This window comes from Anopheles gambiae (assembly GCF_943734735.2).
Source record: "Anopheles gambiae chromosome X unlocalized genomic scaffold, idAnoGambNW_F1_1 X_unloc_9, whole genome shotgun sequence".
NCBI classification, from domain to species: Eukaryota; Metazoa; Arthropoda; class Insecta; order Diptera; family Culicidae; genus Anopheles; species Anopheles gambiae.
In genome coordinates, this window is record NW_026902703.1 from 40,001 (window position 1) to 47,500 (window position 7,500).

Genomic DNA, 7,500 nt, shown 5'->3' on the forward strand with positions numbered 1-7,500 from the left:
AACAGGAACCTCGTATCGGCTGCCGAGCCGGAGCCCGAACAACTTGGATTTTCACTTCTAATTTATATCAACTCACCACTCCCCGAGGGATCCGCAGAATTGCTTCTGGGTCCCGTATCGTTATTTGCGATTCGTGTTTGCATTACACTACATTGAACTATTCCAACTTGTTTATCCGCATGGCGAACATTTGCTGCATTGAACATTTAAGTTCCACTTCGCTCTCCCCTACGTGGGTCTGAGCTTCGCTCTCAGGGAAAAAATATGCCACATTTGGTAGGGAAACCCGGTTTCATCACGCTATGTGCCCTGCACCACCGGCTTAGCGTGAATCCTTCGAGTTTCCCTAAGAAGTTCGATTGGTCTTGCAGAGTTTAAAGACAACGAAGCTTAGTTTCAAGCAAGGATTTAATATACGCGTATTAAAAACCCTTAGCTGTTACAACTTTTATGCTTGAAACCATCGCAACGAAGTCTTTGGGTCCGTAGACCCGTGATGTACTGCTCCAGGAAACGTTTTGAAAGGGTGGAAACTCAAAATCATAGGTTAAGATCATCGGCAGAACCCACCAGACACCACTTTTGCTTCATAAGTTCGGCCTATAGTCATATGACGATTTTCATCGGGGAGGGGACGTATGACCCAAACGGGGGCTTATATGACCCACGGACACTGCAAACCATGCTCCTACGACTAAATAGAGGTTAAAACTACGATTTGGTGAAATCTTCATTTTTGACCTCGAAGCAAGGTACCTTCCCTATAGTAGGCAATGAGTAAATGATCATAATCCCAGGAGGGCAAAAAATGGGAACCCGAGAGGAAAGCGCTGTTGGCGCGCCTAAGCTAGTGGCCCGTAGAGTAAAAAGGGTACCCCCAACAAAGTTGTCGTTTGACGTTCTGGTTGCACTTTTTATCATCTAAAATCAGTTTTCTACACGTTTTGAGGGGTTTTAGCAAAAAAAAAATTTTCGATTACTCGAGCTCTCTGGCCCGTTCGGTGCACATTTTTGAAAAAAGCTAGGGAGCTGCCCCTAGGTTCGGGGTGTCACAAAATGTTGAAAAGTGGTCGAAAAACCACTATCCAGAATCGGATGTAGAATCATTAGACGAACTTAAAATTGTTCTACGACACCCAGCTGCGACGTTTAGTATTCGAGTTATGGCCCGTACCAGGTCTGACCGAGCAATTTTTGTTCCGCGCACTTTGTGCACCGTACACGTTGATGTTTGTATGAAAAAGTACCCTACCTAGGGACGCGTAGAGCAAATTTGTACCCCCGGGCATGTTGTCGATTGACATTCTGGTTGCACTTTTCATCATCTAGGGTGCGTTCCTGACACGTTTTGAGGGGTTTTAGCAAAAAAAAAAATTTTCGACTACTCGAGCTCTCTGGCCCGTTCGGTGCACATTTTTGAAAAAAGCTAGGGAGCTGCCCCTAGGTTCGGGGTGTCACAAAATGTTGAAAAGTGGTCGAAAAACCACTATCCAGAATCGGATGTAGAATCGTTAGACGAACTTAAAATTGTTCTACGACACCCATCTGCGACGTTTAGTATTCGAGTTATGGCCCGTCCTAGGTCTGACCGAGCAATTTTTGTTCCGCGCACTTTGTGCACCGTACACGTTGATGTTTGTATGAAAAAGTACCCTACCTAGGGACGCGTATAGCAAATTTGTACCCCCGGGCATGTTGTCGATTGACATTCTGGTTGCACTTTTCATCATCTAGGGTGCGTTCCTGACACGTTTTGAGGGGTTTTAGCAAAAAAAAAAATTTTCGACTACTCGAGCTCTCTGGCCCGTTCGGTGCACATTTTTGAAAAAAGCTAGGGAGCTGCCCCTAGGTTCGGGGTGTCACAAAATGTTGAAAAGTGGTCGAAAAACCACTATCCAGAATCGGATGTAGAATCATTAGACGAATTTAAAATTGTTCTACGACACCCATCTGCGACGTTTAGTATTCGAGTTATGGCCCGTCCTAGGTCTGACCGAGCAATTTTTGTTCCGCGCACTTTGTGCACCGTACACGTTGATGTTTGTATGAAAAAGTACCCTACCTAGGGACGCGTAGAGCAAATTTGTACCCCCGGGCATGTTGTCGATTGACATTCTGGTTGCACTTTTCATCATCTAGGGTGCGTTCCTGACACGTTTTGAGGGGTTTTAGCAAAAAAAAAATTTTCGACTACTCGAGCTCTCTGGCCCGTTCGGTGCACATTTTTGAAAAAAGCTAGGGAGCTGCCCCTAGGTTCGGGGTGTCACAAAATGTTGAAAAGTGGTCGAAAAACCACTATCCAGAATCGGATGTAGAATCATTAGACGAACTTAAAATTGTTCTACGACACCCATCTGCGACGTTTAGTATTCGAGTTATGGCCCGTCCTAGGTCTGACCGAGCAATTTTTGTTCCGCGCACTTTGTGCACCGTACACTTTGATGTTTGTATGAAAAAGTACCCTACCTAGGGACGCGTAGAGCAAATTTGTACCCCCGGGCATGTTGTCGATTGACATTCTGGTTGCACTTTTCATCATCTAGGGTGCGTTCCTGACACGTTTTGAGGGGTTTTAGCAAAAAAAAAAATTTTCGACTACTCGAGCTCTCTGGCCCGTTCGGTGCACATTTTTGAAAAAAGCTAGGGAGCTGCCCCTAGGTTCGGGGTGTCACAAAATGTTGAAAAGTGGTCGAAAAACCACTATCCAGAATCGGATGTAGAATCATTAGACGAACTTAAAATTGTTCTACGACACCCATCTGCGACGTTTAGTATTCGAGTTATGGCCCGTCCTAGGTCTGACCGAGCAATTTTTGTTCCGCGCACTTTGTGCACCGTACACGTTGATGTTTGTATGAAAAAGTACCCTACCTAGGGACGCGTATAGCAAATTTGTACCCCTGGGCATGTTGTCGATTGACATTCTGGTTGCACTTTTCATCATCTAGGGTGCGTTCCTGACACGTTTTGAGGGGTTTTAGCAAAAAAAAAAATTTTCGACTACTCGAGCTCTCTGGCCCGTTCGGTGCACATTTTTGAAAAAAGCTAGGGAGCTGCCCCTAGGTTCGGGGTGTCACAAAATGTTGAAAAGTGGTAGAAAAACCACTATCCAGAATCGGATGTAGAATCATTAGACGAATTTAAAATTGTTCTACGACACCCATCTGCGACGTTTAGTATTCGAGTTATGGCCCGTCCTAGGTCTGACCGAGCAATTTTTGTTCCGCGCACTTTGTGCACCGTACACGTTGATGTTTGTATGAAAAAGTACCCTACCTAGGGACGCGTAGAGCAAATTTGTACCCCCGGGCATGTTGTCGATTGACATTCTGGTTGCACTTTTCATCATCTAGGGTGCGTTCCTGACACGTTTTGAGGGGTTTTAGCAAAAAAAAAATTTTCGACTACTCGAGCTCTCTGGCCCGTTCGGTGCACATTTTTGAAAAAAGCTAGGGAGCTGCCCCTAGGTTCGGGGTGTCACAAAATGTTGAAAAGTGGTCGAAAAACCACTATCCAGAATCGGATGTAGAATCATTAGACGAACTTAAAATTGTTCTACGACACCCATCTGCGACGTTTAGTATTCGAGTTATGGCCCGTCCTAGGTCTGACCGAGCAATTTTTGTTCCGCGCACTTTGTGCACCGTACACTTTGATGTTTGTATGAAAAAGTACCCTACCTAGGGACGCGTAGAGCAAATTTGTACCCCCGGGCATGTTGTCGATTGACATTCTGGTTGCACTTTTCATCATCTAGGGTGCGTTCCTGACACGTTTTGAGGGGTTTTAGCAAAAAAAAAAATTTTCGACTACTCGAGCTCTCTGGCCCGTTCGGTGCACATTTTTGAAAAAAGCTAGGGAGCTGCCCCTAGGTTCGGGGTGTCACAAAATGTTGAAAAGTGGTCGAAAAACCACTATCCAGAATCGGATGTAGAATCATTAGACGAACTTAAAATTGTTCTACGACACCCATCTGCGACGTTTAGTATTCGAGTTATGGCCCGTCCTAGGTCTGACCGAGCAATTTTTGTTCCGCGCACTTTGTGCACCGTACACGTTGATGTTTGTATGAAAAAGTACCCTACCTAGGGACGCGTATAGCAAATTTGTACCCCCGGGCATGTTGTCGATTGACATTCTGGTTGCACTTTTCATCATCTAGGGTGCGTTCCTGACACGTTTTGAGGGGTTTTAGCAAAAAAAAAAATTTACGACTACTCGAGCTCTCTGGCCCGTTCGGTGCACATTTTTGAAAAAAGCTAGGGAGCTGCCCCTAGGTTCGGGGTGTCACAAAATGTTGAAAAGTGGTCGAAAAACCACTATCCAGAATCGGATGTAGAATCATTAGACGAACTTAAAATTGTTCTACGACACCCATCTGCGACGTTTAGTATTCGAGTTATGGCCCGTCCTAGGTCTGACCGAGCAATTTTTGTTCCGCGCACTTTGTGCACCGTACACGTTGATGTTTGTATGAAAAAGTACCCTACCTAGGGACGCGTAGAGCAAATTTGTACCCCCGGGCATGTTGTCGATTGACATTCTGGTTGCACTTTTCATCATCTAGGGTGCGTTCCTGACACGTTTTGAGGGGTTTTAGAAAAAAAAAAAATTTTCGACTACTCGAGCTCTCTGGCCCGTTCGGTGCACATTTTTGAAAAAAGCTAGGGAGCTGCCCCTAGGTTCGGGGTGTCACAAAATGTTGAAAAGTGGTCGAAAAACCACTATCCAGAATCGGATGTAGAATCATTAGACGAACTTAAAATTGTTCTACGACACCCATCTGCGACGTTTAGTATTCGAGTTATGGCCCGTCCTAGGTCTGACCGAGCAATTTTTGTTCCGCGCACTTTGTGCACCGTACACGTTGATGTTTGTATGAAAAAGTACCCTACCTAGGGACGCGTATAGCAAATTTGTACCCCCGGGCATGTTGTCGATTGACATTCTGGTTGCACTTTTCATCATCTAGGGTGCGTTCCTGACACGTTTTGAGGGGTTTTAGCAAAAAAAAAAATTTTCGACTACTCGAGCTCTCTGGCCCGTTCGGTGCACATTTTTGAAAAAAGCTAGGGAGCTGCCCCTAGGTTCGGGGTGTCACAAAATGTTGAAAAGTGGTCGAAAAACCACTATCCAGAATCGGATGTAGAATCATTAGACGAACTTAAAATTGTTCTACGACACCCATCTGCGACGTTTAGTATTCGAGTTATGGCCCGTCCTAGGTCTGACCGAGCAATTTTTGTTCCGCGCACTTTGTGCACCGTACACTTTGATGTTTGTATGAAAAAGTACCCTACCTCGGGACGCGTAGAGCAAATTTGTACCCCCGGGCATGTTGTCGATTGACATTCTGGTTGCACTTTTCATCATCTAGGGTGCGTTCCTGACACGTTTTGAGGGGTTTTAGCAAAAAAAAAATTTTCGACTACTCGAGCTCTCTGGCCCGTTCGGTGCACATTTTTGAAAAAAGCTAGGGAGCTGCCCCTAGGTTCGGGGTGTCACAAAATGTTGAAAAGTGGTCGAAAAACCACTATCCAGAATCGGATGTAGAATCATTAGACGAACTTAAAATTGTTCTACGACACCCATCTGCGACGTTTAGTATTCGAGTTATGGCCCGTCCTAGGTCTGACCGAGCAATTTTTGTTCCGCGCACTTTGTGCACCGTACACGTTGATGTTTGTATGAAAAAGTACCCTACCTAGGGACGCGTATAGCAAATTTGTACCCCCGGGCATGTTGTCGATTGACATTCTGGTTGCACTTTTCATCATCTAGGGTGCGTTCCTGACACGTTTTGAGGGGTTTTAGCAAAAAAAAAAATTTTCGACTACTCGAGCTCTCTGGCCCGTTCGGTGCACATTTTTGAAAAAAGCTAGGGAGCTGCCCCTAGGTTCGGGGTGTCACAAAATGTTGAAAAGTGGTCGAAAAACCACTATCCAGAATCGGATGTAGAATCATTAGACGAACTTAAAATTGTTCTACGACACCCATCTGCGACGTTTAGTATTCGAGTTATGGCCCGTCCTAGGTCTGACCGAGCAATTTTTGTTCCGCGCACTTTGTGCACCGTACACTTTGATGTTTGTATGAAAAAGTACCCTACCTCGGGACGCGTAGAGCAAATTTGTACCCCCGGGCATGTTGTCGATTGACATTCTGGTTGCACTTTTCATCATCTAGGGTGCGTTCCTGACACGTTTTGAGGGGTTTTAGCAAAAAAAAAATTTTCGACTACTCGAGCTCTCTGGCCCGTTCGGTGCACATTTTTGAAAAAAGCTAGGGAGCTGCCCCTAGGTTCGGGGTGTCACAAAATGTTGAAAAGTGGTCGAAAAACCACTATCCAGAATCGGATGTAGAATCATTAGACGAATTTAAAATTGTTCTACGACACCCATCTGCGACGTTTAGTATTCGAGATATAGCACTTTGTAGGTCTGACCGAGCAATTTTTGTTCCGCGCACTTTGTGTTCATGGATGTCGATAAAGGTACAAGTTGCCGGTCGGGATAGCCGTGCACCAAAACTGTGTACCGATCAGGGAAAGTACAAGACGAAGGGTGCATCTCGAGCGTACGCGTTCATAGATGTCCATGTTGGTACACTTGCACCAAAATTGTGTACCAATCAGGGAAAGTACAACATGGAGGGCGCAGCCCGGGCGTACCCGATCATGGATGTCCATGTTGATACAATCTACGTGTACGTACCTAGTTTTTGTATCAAAAGTTGCAATAAAGTGCTTGTATGCTTAAAATGCTTATCTCAACCGGTCACCTTTTGGCCTGTCCTTTTATAACAGAAACCTAGAAAGATACTCGATATTTTTGTGTTTTTCCATTCGCCCGGGACGACGAAATGAGCTATGTGCACATCGTGCAGAAAACTGTCTTCGCCACGCATGTTTTTGTCTATCCACTCATATAATCACCCACATTTGTGTTCAACACGGACGGCGCAGCCCGAGCGAACGCGTTAATGTTTATGTTTGTACACACTGCTTGTACGATTCTAGGATTTGGTAATTGCGTCACAGTGCCCGACCGTCGCGGACACCATTCTTGGACAGAAGTCCTAGTACGTAGAGTACTTTCCCTAGGTATGTGCTCGTTCGTGACTATCGTTGCGTGCTTACGGACACGCTTGGGTATGTTTACCATACAAGGTTTACTAGGGAAACCTGGGAAGGACGCTTGCCCTCCCGTCGCGGACACCATTCTTGGAAAGAAGTCCTAGTACGTAGCGTTCCTTATTTTACTTGATCAGTTTGTAATGCATTCGCTTTGTTCAATCGACTTCTGCTACTGCTCACTAAGGGGTGTTCGTTTGCGATGTGTACGATAAGCAACTGTCTATCCTAACCAGCAGTTAATCAACACTTTTCACCCAAGTCATAGGAACATAGAGTACTTTTCCTAATCGGTACACAATTTTGGTGCACCTCTAACCTGGCCGGCACTTTATCGTTACGTTTTGTGCATAACCTAGGGACGTGGT